Below are 22,406 nucleotides of genomic sequence, written 5' to 3'. Positions count from 1 at the left end.
AAATGGTAGCTGTGGGTTGAAATCAATGAATCTTACACGTTCTCATCCTGCATCTCAGAACTTCCAGCATCACACCAATAACCTCTTGAAAAGTCAATTGCTGCTTACCTTTGGGAGCTGTTACAGAAAAAGAGCGAATTAGAACTTCTCAACTGCAGTTGCCTTGGACATTGCCAGAGCCCTTAGCAATAGGAAATGAAGGGAAGAGAAGTGACTGCATGGTTGAGGGGGACTTGCTAAGTCCAGAGAGGCATTCGAAACTCTTAAGTTACAATCTGCTTGTCCCTTTGTGAACTCCCCACAGTATCCTATTTTCAGAAAAAATAACTTAAATTTAAAAGGATTAGGACTTTCTAGCTCCAAGGGCCTCCTGTCACTGCAGTGGCATTGCAGCAGCATTTTCTTTATAAATATTTCAGGATAAGGTAGACAAACTCATGTTTGCTAGGCTAGACGTGTTCTGTGATACCGAGAGAACATTTTTTGATATTATCAATGTCCCTTGCTACTTTGCTTTTCATACACTCATCTTAAGTCCACTTTCTTAACAAAGGGTGTACCTGAATTTGTGTACAGTTGGCTCTCCATATCCATGGTTCTGCATCTGTGGATTCAAGCAAGCATGGATTCAAAATATTTATAAACATTTCAAAATATTAAAAATGTGGATTCAAAAATATTTAAAGAACCATCCAGAAAGTTCCCCAAATCGAAACTTGAATTTGCTGCACCCTGGCAACCATTTACATCGCATTTACATTGAATTAAGTTTTATAAGTCATCTAGAGATGATTAAAATACATGGGAGGATATGCACTGGTTATGTGCAAACACGATGCTGTTTTATAAAAGGGATTTGAGTATCTGCAGATTTTAGTATCCATAGGGGGTTCTGTAAAACAAGATACTGAAGAACAACTGTGTGCACATACACATGACACTCAGATTAAGAAATAAAGCTAAAATATATTCTGAAAACTTCTGGTTCAAACCCTTTATTTTACAGGTGAATAAACAGACAAGAGAGAAAATATCTTGCACAAGCTCTAGCTAGCTGTGAGGCTCTCCTGACTCTCATTGTACTCATATTTCACAACTTAACAGAAACATGCTTTTACACATGGAATGACTAAGAGAGGATGGAGGCATTATTCAGAAACTTGTACTATGGTTTGTGGGTGGTAATGCTACGTACAGTCAAGTACAGACACACATGACAGAGAGGCAGAGCCAGCTGAAGGAGGAGGTACAACATAGCATAGTTTAGACTGTACGGAGCTCTTTCCAGTCCAAAAATATTCCCATTATTACTAAAGTAGCCATGCTTCCCAGTTCGCCAGGATAATCCTGTTTTATCCCTATTATCCTGCCATGATTAACTTGCATTTTCAAAAGTGCCCCTTTTTAGACAACACATTCCCAACATAGTTGGAATTTTTTCTCTTTTTTTTCCATAGTCATTTTATTCTTTTGTAAAAATGTACTTATTTGTTTATTTTGATTTGACGTGTAGTTGATTTACGATGTGTTAGTTTCAGGTGTACAGCAAAGTGATTCAGTTATACACATGCATACACATATATGTTACATATATGTGTTCTATACAGAAAGATGTGTATACTCTTTTTCAGATTCTTTTCCATTATAGGTTATTGCAAGTCATTGAATATAGTTCCCTGTGCTATACAGTAGGTTCTTGTGGGGTTTTTTTTTTTAATATCTTTTTGATATATAATAGTGTGTACCTGTTAATTTCAAATTCCTAGTTTATCCCTCCTCCCTTTTGCCTTTGGTAACCGTAAGTTTGTTTTTAATGAATGCTACCATTTCCTTGCATCATATAGAGTTTTCAGTTTCCAAAATCCCTTACATTTACTTAATAAAAGTATTGTTTAGAAATCTAAAACCTCAAAAAATCTTGTCATCTACCGAAAGCAGTTAGCAAGACAGGATTTAATGAGTGTGAGGGAGTTAACGAGAGACAGTCTCTCAAAAGAAATCACAAGGCCACCAAAGGTGAGTCCCTGCCACCTTCTACTGGTGCCAGAGCCAATTCCAGTATGAGGACTCGTCACCTGGCAGGTGGTGCAGGGCCAACAGAATGTTTATTGCTCAACTGCTTTAATGGACAATTGCCTCCTCATTCTGGAAGCTGACAAAGCCAATATAAGTTTAAAAATACCACCAAGGCCTCAAGAGCTTTTTTTCTTTTCTTTTAAAAAATTCCACCGAGGCTTTAATTGATCATTTAGTAGTGGCCCTTTTAAAACAGTTTCATATGTATTCAGACTTTAATTTTGTTCATCAGTTTACCCCCTCTGCCCTTGTCTTCTCCTTACAGTTTTTGTTGAAGAACTCGTGAGGTTTGTTTGACCTGTAGAGTTTCTCACACTCACCCCATTTAACACACACCTCTGCCCTGCGTGTCTCTTGTAAATTGGCAACCGGTCCAAAGCCTGATCAGACCATGGGTGGTGAGGCGTTCTTCCATCACGACGCAAATACTTTCTGGCTGACTGTCATTTGTGATGTTAGCGGCTGTTTATGCTCATTGCCTAATTCAGAGGTCAGCAAACGCCTGTGAACCAGATCTGTTTCAACTCCTTTTTTTTTAAATGGTTTCATCAGAATGCAGCTATGCTCATATATTGTTTATATGTTTTCTATGGCTGCTTTCACTCAAAAAAACTGAATTGAGTCACTTTAGTTGTGGTATGTGCCCTACAAAGCCTACAGTATTTACCATCTACTTTTTTACAAAAGAGTTTGCTGATCCCTGATGTCATTCATTCCTTCTCAAAATGACAATAATCCAATTATATGTGTATGTATCTGTATAGTCTTTTTTTTTTTTCCTTTGGTATTTTTAGGGCCACACCCACAGCATATGGAGGTTCCCAGGCTAGGGGTTTAGTTGGAGCTACAGCCACTGGCCTACACCACAGCTCACGGCAACGCCGGCTCCTTAATTCACTGAGTGAGGCCAGGGATCAAACCCAAAAACTCATGGTTCCTAGTTGGATTCGTTTCTGCTGTAATATGACAGGAACTCCTGTATAGTCTTTTAAAATATGAAATACTCCAGAATTCATATTGATACATCCAGTTCTAATATAGGATTATACTATTTATACTTAAACTCATCTGCATTTAAATATCCTTTCTTAAACATTAAGAATCCTAGTTCTCCAAAATACAGGAATGATTGAATTTTAATATTTCATGATTACTCATCCACTTAATCATATAACAGCCTAGCAAAAAATTAATAATTATTGATACTTTATTAATAATTTAATGCATATAATTTATTGATAATAAATTAATTAATTATAGTTATTAAGTAATTAGCTACTCCTACTTTCCATTACTGTTAGCATAGTATATCTTTCTCCATCCATTTACTTTTAATATATTTGTACCTTCATAATTAAAGTGGGTTCCTGGATGTTTACTGAAATTGACAGAATAGAAAGACCCTGAGCTCACCTCTTCTCACAAGTACACCAAAATTACAACTACTTACACAAAACCCATCAATGAAAAAGACCAGAACCTATCAGAAAAGATCTACAACTAAAGATATAAAGAAGGAATCACAGCAAGATAGGTACAAGGGATGGAGTCACCATATTGGTGAAAAACACAGTGGGTTTCTTACAGAAAATGTATGTAATTAGGTCTTGTTTTTTGATCTGCTCTTACAATCTCATTCTTTCAATTGGTGTATTTAGACCATTGACCTTTCTTTCTTTCTTTCTGTCTGTCTGTCTGTCTTTTGTCTTTATAGGGCTGCACCCATGGCATTTGGAGGTTTCCAGGCTAGGGATCGAATCGGACCTGTACCCCCTGGCCTATGCCACAGCCACAGCAACGTGAGATCTGAGCCACATCTGTGACCTACACCGCAGCTCATGGCAACGCAAGATCCTTAACCCAATGGGCAAGGCCAAGGATTGAACTCTTGTCCTCAAGGATACTAGTTGGCTCAGGATACTAGTTTGGTTTGTTAACCACTGAGCCACAAGAGGAACTCCTAGACCATTGACATTTAAAGTGATTATTGATATAGTTGAATAAATAGTTGCCATATTTTCTACTGTTTTCTATTCATTGCCCTTGTTCTTTGTTCCTAGTTTTGTCTTCTACTCTTTTTCTGCCTTTTGTGATTTTAACCGAGCATTTTATATGATTTCGTTTTTCCCCCCTAGCTTAGCATATCAGTTATATTTCTTTTTTTTTCTTAGCTTTTATTAGTGGAGTCCAGGCTTTTGCAGCATATATTTACAAGTAACCCAACTCTACTTTTAATAACACTATTCTGCTTCATGGATAATTTAACTATTTTATAATTACAAAATAATCCTAATTCTTTGCATCGTTTGTCATTGCTGTCATTCATTCATTTATACATAAGCATGCATAACTCTATATCTGAATATGTAATCAAGTACATCATCAATGCTACTATATTGCATAAAATGTTATCTGTTAGCTCAACTGAGAAAAGCAAAGCAAAAGTTTTTATCCTACCATCAATTATTTCTTCTCTGATTCTCTTCTTTTTGTATATAGTTCCTAATTTCTTCACCTACATCCTTTTCATTCATTCTGAAGAACTTCTTTAAACATTTCTTCAAGGTCTATTGACAACAAATTCTCTCCATTTTTGTTTTTCTAAAGAAAGGGTTTATTTCTTCTTAACTTTTGAAGGATAATTTTGTAGGGTACAGAATTATAGGTAGTTGGTTTTTTTTTTTTTTTTTTTTTTTTTTCCTCTCAATGCTTCAAATATTTCACTCAGTTCTTTTTTTTTTCCACTTGCATTGTTTTGGAAAAGATTCAGAATAATTCTTGTTTTTGTCTGACTGTCTGACAAAAAAAGTTGTCTTTTTTTTAACTCTGGATTTTTTTCAAGACTATTTTTTCCATCTTTGAGTTTCTACAGTTTGAATATGATATGCCTGGGTATATTTTCTTCTTCATTTATCCTGCTTGATGTTCTCTAAGCTTCCTGGATTTGTGGTTTTGTGTCTGAGTTTATCTGGGGGAAATTCTGTCATTATTTTTCAAATATATCTTCTGTTCATTTTTCACTTTTCCTTCTGGTATTCCAATTATGCACATGTCACACCTTTTGTAATTGTCCCACAGTTCTTGTATATTCTGTTCCATTCAATATTCTCTCTCTCTCTTTTTTTTTTTTTTGGTAAATTTTAATTGAGATAGCCTCAAAATCAGAGGTTCTTTCCTCAGCCATATTTAGTCTACTAATAAGCCCATCAAAGGCATTCTTTATTTCTCATATAATGCTTTTGTTTTCTAGCATTTATGTTTGAGTCTTTCTTAAAATTTCTACCTCTCTGCTTACACTGATCATTATTTCATGCATTCTGACTGCTTTATTTGTTAAAGTCCTTAGTATATTAATTATAGCTATTTTAAATTTACAGTGATACAGCACTGCCATATCTCAGAGGCTGGTTCTGATCCGTTCAAACGGTGTTTTTTTGCTTTTTAGTATGATCGTAATCCCCTTCCTTCCTTTCTTCCTTCCTTCCATCCTTTCTTTCTTTCTTTCTTTCTTTCTTTCTTTCTTCCTTTCTTTCTTTCTTTCTTTCTTTCTTTCTTTCTTTCTTTCTTTCTTTCTTTCTTTCTTTCTTTCTTTCTTTCTTTCTTTCTTTCTTTCTCTCTCTCTCTCTCTCTTTCTCTCTTTCTTTTGTCTTTTTTAGGCCTACACCCATGGCATATGGAAGTTCCTAGTTTAGGGGTTAAATCAGAGCTGTAGCTGCTGGCCTACACCACAGCTCATGGCAATGCCAGGTCCTTAACCCACTGAGTGAAGCCAGGGATCGAATCCGCATCCTCATGAATACTAGTCAGGTTTGCTACCGCTGAGCCACAATGGACTTCACTGTAATTTTTTCTTGATAGCTATACATAGCATACTGGGTAAGATGAACTGCTGTAAATAGACCTCTATTTACGCTACAGGAATGTAATGATTATATGTGGGGGAGGGAAAGCAGTTTCATGATTTGATCTCAGTCTTTTGTGAGTCTAAGCTTCTGAGCTATGAACTTCACATACGCTTCTCAAGCAAACCCCTACTTTTCAGTGTGGGCTGGTGTGGGTATTTCTCTTTTCTCAGTTAGGTTAGGCTTTGATATGTAAAAGAGTGAAATTTGACCCCTATCTAATAATATCTGCAAAAATAACTCCAGATAGATTAAAGACTTAGACAAGACCTGAAACCATGAAACTCCTAGAAGAAAACATAGGAATAAAGCTCCTTGATATGAGTCTTGGTAATGATTTTTTAAAAAATCACACCTAATCACAATAGAAAATAAACAAGTGGGATTATTACATTATATATTATATTAAACTAAAAAGCTATTGGAAAGCAAAAGAAACCATCAACAAAGTGAACCTATGAAATGGGAAAACAAATATTTGAAAATCATATATAAAATAAAAGGTTAGTATCCAAGCTATATAAGGAGCTCATAAGAGTTCATACAACTCAATAGCATAAAATCAAATAAGCCAATTAAAAATGGGCAAAGGACCATAACAGACATTTCTCCAAAGAAGGTATACAAATAGCTAACAGGTACATAGAAAGATGCTCAACAGCAGCAGTTGTTAGAAAAATTAAAACCACAATGAGCTATCTCCTCATACTTGTTAGAATGGCTGTTTTTAAAGAGACCAGAGGATAACAAATGCTGGCAAGGATGGTAGAGAAAAGGGAGCCCTGTTGCACTGTTGGCAGGCTTGTGAATTTGTACATCCAATAGAGGAAATAGTATGGAGGTTCCTAAGAAATTTAAAGATAGAACTACCGTATGATCCGACCATTCCACTTCTGGGATATCTGTACCCTCCATGTTCAGGGCAGCATTATGTACAATGGCCAGGACTTGGAAACAACCTAAGTGTCCATTGACGGATGAATGGATTAAAAAGGTGTGTGTGTGTGTGTGTGTGTGTGTGTGTGTGTATGTACAAATGAAATTCAGCCATAAAAAATGAGGAAATCATACCATGTGTGACAACATGGATATACCCTGAAGGCAGGCTAAGTGGAATAAGCCAGGCAGAGAAAGACAAATACTGTCTGATTTCACATATATGTGAAATATATGTGAATCTTTAAAAAAAAAACCACACAACTAATATGTTAAAATAATACTTAAAGTTTTCTTTTTCTTTGGAGGAGGTAATGATAGATTTATATTTAAAACTGTTTTTTTGGTTTGTTTGTGTCTTTCTTTTTTGGCCTCCTTTGGGCTGGTGATGGAATCAGTTCCTCCACAGAGACAAGCCAGATCATTAACCCACAGCAGGAACTCCTATAACTACTTCTTTTATTTATTTATTCATTTGTATATTCATCTATCTATCTATCTTTTTAGGGCTGCACCTGCAGCATATGGAAGTTGCCAGGCTGGGGTCAAATCAGAGCAGTAGCTGCCAGCCTACATCACAGCTCACAGTAATGCTGGATCCTTGACCCACTGAGCAAGGCCAGGGATCAAACCTGTCTTTATGGATACTAGTTGGGTTCATGTCCTTTGAGCCATGGTGGGAACTCCCTAAAATTACTTTAAAAAAATTTCAGGGAGTGATATTTTCTGACTCTGTTATTGGCTTTTTTGAACCAGACTGATTTTTGTTAGAAACAACTTGATACATGTACTAACTAAAATAAATTCATATATAATTTTTTGCTGAGTAATGAAAAACATAACATGATTGCTTCTATTTCATGTGCAAATAATCAAATAAATAAGTTATTAAAAAACTTAAGATTGGCTTTATTGTACATTGTTGGAGAGACCTTAAACTCAATACTGAAGACCCAAGTTACTTAGAATTTCCCAGCAAGTTCAAACATGTCAGTATTGGCAGGTGCTTTTGTTGCTTTATCCTTGCTAGTCCAAGATGGAGATGGCTCTCACTGCATAAAAATGTTTTTGCCTGTTGCAGGCATAAGAAGATTTGAAACATATGTTTTGGAAACCTTTCTTGGCAGGTGATAAGATTCAATATGCCACTAGTCTCAGAGGCCTTGGGTAAGAGTCTTTAACAGAAGTTTTTCTTTTCTAGAGCAAAAAGATACTAGATTCAATTTCATATATTAATTGTAGAGTTACAGGAACTCTCTGGATCATTATTCAGGAGAATCTCTGTGCTCATTTATACACAGCCCCAGAATAAATCTGCTTGTTGTAGGCTTAACTCTGTGACTTCAATTGATAGTTGATTCGGTGGTTGACTTTAGCGTGACAGGCCAGGCTCAGTTTGATTTATTGTGTGACCGAGGTTGCTGGCACAGGGGAAAGTTGATTTGACTTGTTTTGGTTGCCTCCTGACAAGGTTTTCCTCACTTCATTCCTAGCCAAGCCTCTGAGCTACTTTCTTTCCCCGGTTGTTTTCAAGCACTGACAGCTTTATCGATACATCTTTTTTCTCTTTTCCAAAGCTACTGCTATTACATTCCACCACTAAATGTTAGCATCAAGTCATGTGAGGAATTTCCTACTTCTCCTGGCCTCTTTCCTTAGCCCTGCATCTCCTGATGACTTCTCTTTGCATGTGGATGGTGCAACCCTGAGACTTCTGGCCAAGCTTTAATTAAACTTTTTTTTTTTTTTTTCTGATTTCAAAAGAAACACAGACTTAAAAAATAACTCCTAAAACATTATGAAATATGGGATTTAAAAATGAAAAATCATCCATCTCCTGAGAAGTGTTATGTATGTTATTACAGATTCCTCCCCCCCATGGAACTACTTCAAAAGGGATTCTATTATATATTCTCTTTTGCTACTTGAATTGTCTATGGTACCCATGGCCTTATACACTGTGTACAATCTATAATATGTGTTACTCCCAGGGGGATGTGGACTTGTTTAGTTATTCCTTACTGGGATTCACTTGGATTGCTCTTTTCCCTTCCAAATGTTCTAATTTTCTGTTACAAGAGAACACTTAGTTGCAGAAAGGGGATTTCTTCATTGAATTCTGGATTAAGACATAGTGTTAAAAATACACACACATGCACACACACAGAGCTTACAATATTTAATAATAGGTTCAACATAGGTATTGACTGATCAAAACAGATGTCAGCCTGGAGAATCCTGTTTTCTACAATGATTAAAATATGTTAAGTGATGCACCAACATAAGACAGACACACTTTTTATACAACAAACACAATTCATATTGAAGTTAACCACCCAAATGTAATATCTGGCTACATTAACTTTCTCAATTTTTTCCATGACAACTTATCCTCATCCTTATCCTTCTTTCCTTATAAACCTTAGCTGGACATGTAACTCATGTAACTCTTTTTTTTTTTTTTTTTTTTTTTTGAATACTTTGTCATTTTCCCTTTGGACAGTGGTTCTCAAAAGCTTGATATTTGCTTCCCAGGGGACACTGGAGATGTTTGGAGACATTTCGGATTGCCCTACTGGGGAGGAGGCAGTGCTACTGGCATCTTGTAGGTAAAAACCAGACATTGTTAAGTGTCCTGGAGTATGCAGGACAGGCCGCATGAAAATAACTATCTGACCCAAATTCTCCATAGTGCTGCTTTAGGATGGGGTTATCTGGTCCGTGCCACCAAGCTGACCCCCGGGTGGTTTGTAAACTCTGTATAGGTACAATGACAGGTACAGAACATTTGTACTCAATACCTCACTTTTTTTTTTTTTTTTCTCCTGAAAATAATTGAGTGGCTGCTTTGAGAAGCTCTAGCAATAGCGAGGGAGTGGCTGATTCTCTCACCCTGTTAGGTCTTGAATTGGGTCTCCTCTTTCCCCAGATTCACATGGGGAGGTTCTAATCCCCAGAACTCATGTGTGGAAGTTCTAATACTCAGAATGTGACTTTCTCTGGAAAGAGGGTCATTGTAGCTTCACTTGGTTAAGATGAGGTCATTAGGTGGGGCCCTAATCCACCATGACTGGTGTCCTTAGAAAAAGGGGAAGTTTCTACACAGACACATGCACATGGGAAAATGAAGGCAGAGATCAGGTGCTGTTTCAACAAGTTAAGGAATCCCTGAGAAGCTTTGGTACTTTGTTACCATTTCCATTAGGTGGGGCCCTAATCCACCATGACTGGTGTCCTTAGAAAAAGGGGAAGTTTCTACACAGGCACATGCACATGGGAAAATGAAGGCAGAGATTGGGTGCTGTTTCAACAAGTTAAGGAATCCCTGAGAAGCTTTGGTACTTTGTTACCATTTCCTGCTAGGTTAGGTTTTATTTAAAGAGGGCTACTTAAAATACATGGTAAAGATGGAAACTTAGAGAAAAAACAGACAGAACTTTTTTATTATTTTTTATTTTTTCCGCTGTACAGCATGGAAACCAAGTTACACATACATGTATACATACTTTTTCCTCCCATTGTTGCGTTTCGATAAAAAGACAGAATTTTAACTCATTATTTTTCTTTCTTTTTGTCTTTCTCTCTTTTTTAGGGGCACACCTGCGGCACATAGAGGTTCCCAGGCTAGAGGTCCAATCAGAGCTGTAACCGCCAGCCTAACGCGAGGGCCACAGCAACGTGGGATCCGAGCGGTGTCTGTGACCTACACTACATATCATGGCAACGCCAGATCCTTAACCCGTTGAGCAAGGCCAGGGATTGAACCTGTATCCTCATGGATGCCAGTCAGGTTTGTTAACCACTGAGCCACGATGGGAACGCCCTCATTATTTTTCTTATAAATCTCCTTCCTCTCTCAGTTTTCTAAGTTATTGTGTTAGGGGTTGTTTTCTGTCAATACGGTCAATCTTTCTCATCTTCTATTTTTACCCATCAGCCTTTGTCCAATGATGCAACTTTAACATCTACTACTCAGACCCAACAAATCATTTTCTTTCCCACTGTACATCCTTTTTTTCAACTAAAGGAATCTTACTGTTTTCAGCATTCTATACTTTTTTAACTCATACATTTTTGACAATTTTTTGGAATTACTACATGGCATGATTGTGACTGCTCTACATTTCCAGCCATCATCCTACCCACTTGCTTCCATTTATCATTTACTTCAAATACTGTCCTTTTTTAGCTACCTATATAGAATTTGATTTTCCCCCAAATCTTACGTTAAAAACATAGTATTCAACCTTCCACTTACAACATTTCATATAAGCATTCTGGTATTATTCTGAACTTTCTTTTCCTCTTGGACATATAATTCCAAACTTTACTCTTAAAATCACTTTTAACTCTTTTTTTAATTATCTAAAAACACACTTATATGTATGCATAATATACATATTTTATAATACATATACTATGAACATGTTTATAGTATATATTATATGCATATAAATAATCTAATGAAATATACATATTAAAATTTGGATAAACAGACTATTTCAGCATTAAGGGAGATGAGGCTATTCCCTAGTCTTCTTTTCTGCCATTTAACAAATAAGGAAACTAAACCAGAGTGTCCTTGTGAAACTTGTGAAACTAAACTTGTGAAATAGTTTTGTGTGTATGTGGGGTGCAGGAGGAGGAGAAAATAAGATAGAGAAGGTTGGGGTTTAAGATAAGTGATGGGAGCTCCTGTTGTGGCACAGTAGAAACAAATCCGATTAGGAACCGAGGTTGTGGGTTTGATCCCTGGCCTCGCTGAGTGGGTTAAGGATCTGGCATTGCTGTGAGCTGTGGTGTAGTTGGCAGACGTGGCATTTCTGTGGCTGTGGTGTAGGATCTGACATTTCTGTGGCTGTGGTGTAGGCTGGTAGCTGTAGCTCTGATTTGACCTCTAGTCTGGGAACCTCCATATGTCTCAGGTTTGGCACTAAAAAGCAAAAAAAAAAAAAAAAAGTGATTAAGAAGGAGGAGCAGGAAGCCAACTCAATGGTTAAAAAAATGACCACAAAGGAGGAAGTGAAAGCATCAGTGTTTTCCCACCTCCCAACTTCAAGTTCTGTGTTTCTTCCCAGTAAACCACAGCACTGGAAATCCCTATCTGCAATTAAAATAAGGGGATTGTTCAGGGAAGATTTGAATTCTTCCCTGCAGTGAGAGATGTCAGCAATTTGTAGAAATAATTCACTCTTTCCTTTTTCTGGATTGACATGGTTGTGTGTGGCCAGCATAGGATTTAGAGACTGACCTCAATCTGTTTGCTTCCGATACTTCAAGGAATCTTTAATAACTAAAGAAGGTTTCTTTGGTTTCTTTGTTTTTGCTTAAGGGATGAATATAAACATAGGACTCATAGAATTGTGCAGGGGTTTGTGAAGTCTGCTGGAGTATACTTTATTGTAACAATGTTGACCTTGAGATAAACTGCTTTATTCTGTTTTGTTTGGAAAATCAGAATTTCATCTCCATGGAAAATAGAGGTGAATCAGGTACAAGTGCTAATGATTAAGTAGAAATGATGAACCCTATATTTCAGACTCAGATATTTTGGAAGTTTTCTGTTTTTTATAGAAATCTCAATTTGTCACAGTACGGAAATCAAGAGTATAATTAAGCTAATTAGCATTTTAAAATGTGATTGGAATACAAGTTTTAACTCTTCTAAGAGAGATATAACGATAGATATTCTGGTTGTATGCTAATAATCAAACTTTATCAAAACACTTTCTTGAATGAACTCTACTTAGCCACACGGTTTCTATTACTTTCATATTATTTCCTATGCAAAAGAGTAATAAAGTTATACCTCATAAATACTCTAAATATAACTGTCCTTCCTTAATTGGTGGATATCAGGAAGTTTTACATTATCAAAACATAATAGGTATATATTTATAGACATATATATATATATACACACACACATATATAGGTGCACTCTACTTGTTGGCATATTTTTTTCTGGATGGCCAAGAGAGTTGTTATAAAACAGTGGAAGAGAAAATATTGCGGCAAATTAATGAACTTAAATGGCTTATTATAGTTTCCAGGTCAAGACAACTTATTGAAGACTATTATAACTTTTTCTTTAGTCCAGGAAACCACAGAATATTTACCACTTATTTCTGAGAAATGAGTGCAACTTATGGTAAATGTGACACAAATACCAGATTTGTATAGACTGGAAGTCTTTGCTTTGTGCATAGGAGTGGAATCATAAAAACGGCAATGCATGTTGGCATTGTACAAAATGATCTTAGTCGATGGGAAAATTATGATCATTCCATGATCTTTAAACCTTTTCGCCAAAACATGAAGAATTCCCATACTGTTGCTCATAAATGTATATAGGGAAATGGAAAAAGCAGTAATATTAATATTTATTTAGTACATTGTAATTTAAAACATTACAACATTGAGAATTAAGTGTTACATTTTTTGGGAAAGTTTTATCCAGCGTAGTTTGCATAGGGCTTTTTTCCTTCTAGTCCCATAATGTATTATTTTAATTGAAATATAGTTGATTTATAATGTTGTGTTAGTTTCAGGTGTACAGCACAGTGATTCATATATATATATATATATATATGAATATATATGAACTCCCAGATTTGTTTTTCTTATAGGTTATTAGAAAATATTGAGTATAATTCCCTGTGCTATACAGTACTATTGTTGGCTCTCTATTTTATATGTAGTAGTATGTATTTGTTAACCCCAATCTCCTATAATTTATGATATGCTGCGAGCATCTTTTCTACGCCTTGATGACTTATGAGCCTTTCTAAGTATGGATAGGCTCCCAACATTTTCTCTTCTGTGCTTTCAAAGTCTTTCAGTGTCATAAAATACCCCCTAGAGTTCCTTTAATGGGAATTTTTCTGCCTGTGTCACTTCTGGGACATCGCCTTATCACAACCTCTTTCCTCATTAATGTCAATAGGGTCACCTTCACTAAGTTCCTTTCATTGTACAGCTGGAGTGTCTGGAACAGTGGAGGTGTCAACATTCCCATGTCAACATCTCCATCTTCTAATCACATTCAAATTCACTCCCAGTGTTATCACTTTCTGAGCTTTCATCTGTTGGCCAATTTCCTCTTTTGAGTGTTCGTTTCTGTAAAATGGAAGACAAGGAGGTGACACAGTCACACACTTTCCTGTCTTTGTGGGACTAAATAACAAATGTGCAATAGCCAATCACTGACAGACCTGGAAAAGAGTGATGAGATGGGTCACTTAGCAAATTGTTCATCTATATAGTTATGTGTGTACTAAAGTGCTAGCACTGAAGTATTTGGTGTTATACAATGATTCACGTTTAATATACCATGGTGACTAAAATTTGAATTGTGTTTTTGGAGGACTGGTATTACTTAGGTGAAGCATGATAATTAAAGTTTGTGCAAAAAAAATTTGTGCATATCATAACTGTGTAAAGCAAAAACTACTTGTACTAATCAAGCAGGACAATTACAAATTGTAGGAGGAACTTATACTTTGTGGGAAAACACGCATTTTCATAATACTGCAGATGTATATATATATACAGTATTTACGTGAATCGACATAAATTCATATATTAAAAATAAGAAAGAGTTGATCTTTGTAATTCTTTTTTATGCATTTTATTTTATTTTGGGAGATGATTATTCAGATTTGAGTCTGACGCATACACAAACAAGTATGTCCTGTGGATTTTCATTCCCATAAGAACTGGAAGATTAGCTGTTCAGGCAGGGACTAGTGCTTTTCTTGAGAAATTCTAAAGATAGGAGAGGGTTTGTAGTACAAACTGATGAATGGTGGTTCAGTAGTTGGCTTCTTCACCTTGCTGGTGGTGCCTTTGTATATAGGAACCTTACTCAGTATAGTTATCAACCTAATTTACCCTGTTAACTGCTAAAAAAATGTTTATCTGGTTTCAAAACAGACTCTTCCTTATTCTTAATCTTCCTTATTCTCATTCTTCATTGTTTTCCAATGAATCTCTTTTTGCTTATCCTATTCTTATGGCCTAGTATATTGCATTACATTTTGTGGATTTTTTGGGCACTGGGTGCATTTTCTGGGCTTCCATTGAGGACGGGAAGCACAGAGGAGGGGGTAGAAAGACCACAGGCAGTGGAGCCCAGCAAAGAATCAACTTGGGGGTGAACTCCAGGGTGGTCACCCCCAGATTGTGATCTGGCAACTTGACTCCTCTGTCCAAACTTCAATGTCACCGTCCTAATTGTCTAAGTCCCTTCCTTTCACACCTACCACCAGTGACTTCATTCAGGGTGAAGGGCTATGAGGACTCAACACCAGCTTCAGTTGCTTGATGCCAGCTGCCTGGTGCACTCACTCTTTTGAAGAAAAGCAGGAAGCTAAATCAACATTCAGTGCAAAAGAATTCTGCCACAATTAGTCTTGTCTGTGATGGTTTTAGAAAAGAGAGTGTTGACAAAATTCCTGTGTACTTTTGGACCCTGGACAAGATACTCTCTGCTAATATCTGCAATTAGTTAGAATTTCAACTATTCTGAAATAAGGTAGAATTCTCATGGCAGAAAGTCAGATGGGTCAGACGTGTCCTTTGGCCAGAAGTTTATTCCTGGTATAATCAGCTGTGGCAGTGGAGGCAGGGGGTCCCTGACTATGGAAGAGGTGCTCCTTCTATAGAACATTGCCTCCTCCCACGGGAATAGCTTCTGCAGATGTGTGGGGTGGGCAGCAAAACCTATCTGGTACTTCCAAGGTTATAGCTTCTTCAGGGGATTCTTTTGAGATGACGACAGTTATTTGAATGTGGACCATTTGACATATTTGTTCCACTGGATTTTTAAAAGTATATTTATAGTTGTACAACCATCATCACAACCTAATTTTAGAACATTTCCATCCCAAACCCCCTTCCATCCCTCCCTTCCCCCACCTGTCCACTTTGGACAGTTTTTCAAAGTCTGTGAGTCTGTTTCTGTTCTGCAAATAAATTCATTTTTATCCTCTTTTAAAATTCCACCTATAAGTGATATCATAGGATGTTTATCTCTCTCTGCCTGACTAATTTCATTTCGTATGATAATTTCTAGGTCTTAGTATGATAATTTAGGGCCACATCTGGGGCATATGGAAGTTCCCAGGCCAGGTATGGAATCAGAGCTGCATCTGCAGGCCTACACCACAGCCACAGCAATGTGGGATCTGAGCCATATTTGCAACTTATACCACAGCTTGTGGCAATGCTGGATCCTTAACCACTGAACGAGGCCAGGGACAAAACCTAAATCCTCAGGGACATTATGTTGGGTTCTTAGCCTGCTCAACAAATAACACACCTTTTGAAGTGCAAAATTATATTCTTGTAGTTTCATGTGGCCCTTTGAAATAGTGCCTAGTTCTCATTTTGGTGCATAATCCTATCCAAAGCTGCTAATTTTGTGTGAGAGAAAAATGAACTTCTAATGCATTTTCCCTGGCTTCACTCAGTGGGTTAAGGATCTGGCACTGCCGGGAGCTGTGGTGTAGGTCGCAGACGTGGCTCAGGTCCTGTGTTGCTGTGGCTGTGGCTCTGATTTAACCCCTAGTCTGGGAACTTCCATATGCTGCAGGTAAGTCCCTAAAAAGCAAGGAAAAAAAAAAAGAAAGAAAGAAATCTTTTTCTTAATTATTTTTCACTTTTTAAAAATCTGCCACCAGGCACCATGTTGTCTGGCCTGCTGTGTCCTGGCCAACCTCTGTCTGAGAGACTTGGCGAGCACAGCTCTCTGTAGTTCAGGAATGTGATTTTTCTACTATTTATTCCATCTGTGATAATGCAGAAGGCTTTCTGCACCTAATCACTGGGCTTCCATCCTCTCGTCTCTAATACCAACTACAGATCTTCTTCCACTTACGACAGGCTTATGTTCTGATAAACCCATCGTTAAGTTAAAAGTAGCAAAAGCTGAAAGTGCATTTAATGCATCTAATTTGCTGTACATCAAAGCTTAGCCTCACTCACCTTAAACGTTCTCAGAACACTTACATTATAGCAGGCCAAAGTCATCTAACACAACCTGATTTTATGATCAAGTGGTGAATATCTCATGCAATTTGTTGGATATAATGAGAAACAGAATGGTTGTATGGGTATGGAATGGTTGTAAGTATATCTATGGTGGCTGATTGGGAGCTAAGCTGCTGCTGCCCAGCATCCTGAGAGAGTGTTGTAGTACTGTACTCCTACTGTGTTGCTAGCCTGAGAATCAAAATTCAAAATTCAAAGTACAGTTTCTGTTGAATGCATATCCCTTTCACACCATCATACGGTCAAAAGATCATTGTCAAATTATCGTTAGGTCTGGATCTTCCAGATGCCTATTTCTTTCTTGCCGATTCCCACCATCTGTGCCGATGTTCAAGTGCACATGTATGCTTTCATATTGCAGAGGACTTGACAGCAGCCAAAAGGAATTGAGCCTTATATGGCTTGGTACAGACTGAAGCCATGAAACAAGCCTTTCTAGATACCTCCAGCATCGCTCTGTCCCAGCTCTTGCCATTTCTTCCTAGATCCTTTCACGTCTTCAAAGCACAAAGGTCTCCTGGTACTTTGAACTTGCCACTACTCCACTGTTTCAGTTCCAGGCGCCAGTGTTCCAGTTCCAGGCTAAGCCATGGCCTTTGGCCTCATTTTAATTTTTGGACAATCTTTATTTTTTCTAGCTTAAATCCTAGATTATCCCTCCTGTGGCTTCAGATTGAAATGCTTTTTCTTTTCTTCTGTACTTTTCCTTTTCTAGCATTTGCCTCCACCCTCTGTGCTGAAGTCAGCTAGTCTCTACTCCTTTTGTTTTTTCTCTCCCAAGTTTCCTTCAAACTATTGTTCTCATGGATAATTTAAAAGCCTGATGAATTCTGGATTAAGATATCCTGGATTGCTTCATTCTGATCTCAGTGCCTTTTAGTAGAATTTGTTCAAGTTCTGACGTTTTAAATAAACACATTTTGAATTTTAACAGAACTCATTTTTAAATTCTTTCCATCTGCCCTCCTTCTCCACTATTATTTACTAGCTCTGTCATTTTAGAGTCTCTATTTTTCTATCTAGCTTTGTAAGAACTCATTGGTAGTCATTATCGCTTCTTCATAGTGGCAAGCTTGTTAATTTGGGGAAAATGATAGATTCTAGGCATGCCCGACCTTTGAGTTCCATCTTCAAAAAAGGATATGAGTAGTAATAGGTCTCCGGCATTGTTTCTTTCCCATGTATTTAGAGACAGTCTGCTGTTGTATGTTTGGTGGTTGAGATTCTTCATAAATATTTATAAAAATATATTAGTAATATATTTATGAGAAAGTGACCAGAAGGAACTACATAAAAGATTGCTAGTGTTCGATTTGGATTAGTAAATTTTATTTTTTTTAAGTTTTATTATAGTTAATTTACAAGGCTGTGATAATTTCTGCTGTACAACAAAGTGACCCAAGTCACTTATACATGTATCCATTCTCCCTCAGATTCTTTTCCCACATAGATTATCACAGAATATTGGGTAGAGTTCTCTGTGCTATACACAGCAGGTCCCATTGGCCAATCATTCCATATACCTCTGTGCATATACCAGTCCCAAACCTCCAGTCCATCTTCCCCGTTGCCACTTGTCCACTTTGGTAATTATATGTTTTTCAAAGTCTGTGAGTCTGTTTCTCGTCTGCAAATAAATTCATTTGTGTCCTTTTTATTTTTTAGATTCCACATATAGGTGATATCATATGATGTTTGTCTTTCACTGTCTAGGTAACTTCACTTAGTATGATAGTTTCTAGGTCCATCCATGTTGCTGCAGATGGCATTATTCCATTCTTTTTTATGACTGAGTAGTATTCCATTGTATATATGTACCACATTTTCTTTATCCATTCCTCCGTTGATGGACATTTAGGTGTTTCCATGTCTTGGCTGGCTATTGTAAACAGTTCTGCAATTAATATTGGGATGCATATATCTTTTCAAATTGTGGTTTTCTCTGGATAGATACCCAGGAGTGGGATAGCTGCATGGTATGATAGTTCTATTTTTAGTTTTTTGAGAAACCTTCATATAGTTTTCCATAGCAATTGCATCAATTTACATTCCTACCAACAGTACGATGGCATTCCCCTTTCCCCACACCCTCTCCAGCATTTATCATTTGTAGACTTTTTGATGATGGCCATTCTGGCTGGTGTAAGGTGGTAGGTACCTCACAGTAGTTTTGATTTGAATTTCTCTAATTAGTGATGTTGAGCATCTTTTCATATGTTTTTTGGCTGTCTGTATGTCTTCTTTGGAGAAATGTCTATTTAGATCTTCTGCCTAGTTTTGATTTTTTTTTTTTTTTATATTGAGCTGCAGGAATGTTTGTATATTTTGGAGTTTAATCCCTTGTCAGTTGCTTGGTTTGCAAATATTTTCTCCCATTCTAAGGGTTGTCTTTTTATTTTGTTTATGGTTTCCTTTGCTGTGCAGAAGCTTGTCAGTTTAATTAGGTCTCATTTGTTTATTTTTGTTTTTATTGTCATTATTCTAGGAGGTGGATCTGAGAATATTGCTGTGGTCTATGTCAGAGAGGGTTCAGCCTACGTTTTCCTCTGAGAGTTTTATGGTATCCAGTCTTACATGTAGGTCTTTAATCCATTTTGAGTTTATTTTTTTGTATGCTGTTAGAGAATGTTCTAATTTCATTCTTTTTCATGTAGCTTTCCAGTTTTCCCAGCACCAGTTTTTGAAGAGACTTCCTTTCCTCCATTGTGTATTCCCGCCTCCATTGTCATATTAATTGACCAGAGATGCTTGGGTTTATTTCTGGGCTTTCTACCCTGTTTCTTTGATCTGTATTTCTATATTTGTGCCAGTACCATGCTGTTTTGATGACTGTAGCTGTACAGCAGATCCTTGTTTGCCAGTTATTCCATTTGCCACAGTGTGCATATGCCAATCCCAAACTCTCAATCTACACACCCTCCAGCCTGTTCCCTTGGGTAACCGTAAGTTTGTTTTCAGTCTGTGAGTTTCTGTTCTGCAAATAAGTTCTGCAAATAAGCCATACCACTCTGAACATGCCTGATTTTATCTCATAAACGTTTTTTAATCTTAACATTTCACAAAAGACCTAAGCCAGATAAATCATGAGCTCAATGCTAATAATGTTCAGGTTGATATTTGCAATCTGTTTTACAAAACAAATATTTATTCCTTTCACTTGAAAACTTTTGGATTCTGTGTGTTTATAACTAATAAAATAAACACTTTATCTATATATTCTCTTTTCTATTCTGGAACACTATACATATATACATTTAGATAAATATAGTATATAGTCTCTTTTCTATTCTAGAACTTTCTTACAAGAGTATGGGTTTAATGGCAGTAAATATCTTATGAGATGATTACGTATGCATCTTTCATTACATTGTGCATTCCTTTTAGGGCGTGGAACAATTATTCATACTTGTATTATTCACAAAGTGCCTGAAATAAATTTGGTCCTTATTAAATACTCAAATAATTGAAGGCATCATTGAAAATTTTTTTACGTTGCAAATTTGGAATTAATATACTGCCCTTGAACATTCTTATCTATGTTCCAGGGAAATTATTTGAAGGTATATACCAAATAACCCAGGAAACCATGACTTCTTAGAAGGAAAAGTGGACTTGGATTCAGAAGACAAAGCTCAATCAAACCTCAGTCCTGCTACTTCATTAAACTTCTAACCTCAATTTCCTCAAATATTACATAGAGAATAGTACATCTGAAAGTGTTCATGGGAAAAACAAATGAGATAAGAGAGTGTTTTTCACTGTTTGTAGGCATGTAATAAATTCTTTAAAAAATACTAGAAACTTCTCTCTCTGATTTCCATTATCCATTCTTTAAGAAAGAAGAATGAGGATATATAGACATTTAATTCTTTTTCAGGAAAAGTTATTTAATTCCACCTTTAAAAATATCTATCTTTTGACCTTTGAAGGTCAATACAATGGAAGGATTTTTTTCCCCTCTTAGAATCAAGTAATTTGGAGGACTGGAGGACTTTTGCTTCTGGGAATGATAGACAAGGAGCAAGTGGATGAAACTAGGGTTTAATATAAGGCTGTTGGTTTTTTTTTTTTTTTTCTTTTTAGGGCAGTACCCACAGCATGTGGAGGTTCCCAGTCTAATTGGAGCTATAGCTGCTGGCCTATGCCATAGCCACAGCAACGTCAGATCCGAGCCTTGTCTGTGACCTACTCCACAGATCATGGCAACGCCAGATCCTTGACCCGCTGAGCCCAGGCCATGGATTGAACCCACAACCTCACAGTTCCTAGTTGGATTTGTTTCTGCTGTGCCACGATGGGAACTCCCAAAGTTGTTATTTGAAGAATGACCAGAAGCATTCTTGTGTACACACTCAGGAGAGAGAACTATGGAACTGTCAACAGTAAATTCCTCATTTTTGTGTCTTTTTGCCTAAGGACAGTTTGCACAATTCCTTCAGCAGAGGCAGGAGTGACAGCAGGAAAACATTCCAGCTTTCTGGCCAAGTGAGCCAGAAGACCAAAGCCATGGAAATGTGATGCTGAAAGGAGTGGGGGAATCCCAGCATGGCAAGAACCAGAGAAGGGTCCCAAAATTCTGTCTCTCTACATCTCTGATTCATCTCTGGTTCATGCTGTGTTGAACAGACTCAGAGCAACTGAGCTAAAGAGAAAAAGTCTGAAGAGAGACTAGAATAGCTGTCCCTAACATCAAAATCTCAATTTAAGCTCAGCCAAAGTAATTACCTGCTAAAATGAAAGAAACAAACTATGCAGGTATATTCACAGTGGGGAGCCTACCTGAGAAAGATGCAACATAAAGGGAAGGATGACCAAAAGTTGAATAGAGATACCTTCCTGATGATACTACAGGAACCCCTGGACCCAGTCATACCTCCCCGTGAACATTCTCATTGTGAACTAGTAACTCCTATTTTACTTAAGTCTGTTTGATTTGGATTTATGCCCTTTGTAGCCAGAATTTCTGTGTCCTTTAAACTTATGATCCCGAGGCACTGGAATGCAACACATATTAGGATAATACCCCTTAATCCCACAGATTTCAATAAGCCCAAGATTAACCCCTAATATGTTGAGAGTTATACCCTAACACTCGTGTTTCTTTGGGGGTGAAAGCTAAATAGAATTTTACGCTGACAGCAAGAACAATTTTTTTGTTGTTGTTAAAGACTAGTTGGTTTATAATGTTATGCCAATTTCTGATGTATAGCAAAGTGATCCAGTCATATATACCTTCCCTTTCTTATATGACCTTTCATCATGGTCTATCCCAAGAGACCAGATATAGTTCCCTGTGCTATACAGTAGGGCCTCATTGCTTATCTGTTTTAAATGTAATAGTTTACATCTACTAATCCCAAACTCCCAGTCCATCCCATTGCCTCCCTCCACCCTCTTGGCAACCACAAGTCAGTTCTATATATCTGTAAGTGAGAACAG

The 22,406-nt window shown here is 37.1% G+C and overlaps 1 protein-coding gene across 2 annotated transcripts in view; it reads left to right on the top strand.

Annotated features, from left to right (window-relative positions):
- LOC102160366 (uncharacterized) overlaps positions 1 to 22,406 on the top strand; it is a 229,294-nt gene that overhangs the window by 57,219 nt on the left and 149,669 nt on the right. The window lies entirely within an intron of this gene.

This window comes from Sus scrofa, chromosome 8, assembly GCF_054392235.1.
Source record: "Sus scrofa isolate SSC_HxYL_T2T_F1_AM1 chromosome 8, Sscrofa_HxYL_maternal_Yorkshire_Landrace_v2.0, whole genome shotgun sequence".
NCBI classification, from domain to species: Eukaryota; Metazoa; Chordata; class Mammalia; order Artiodactyla; family Suidae; genus Sus; species Sus scrofa.
This window is presented reverse-complemented; position numbering and strand designations above follow the sequence as displayed.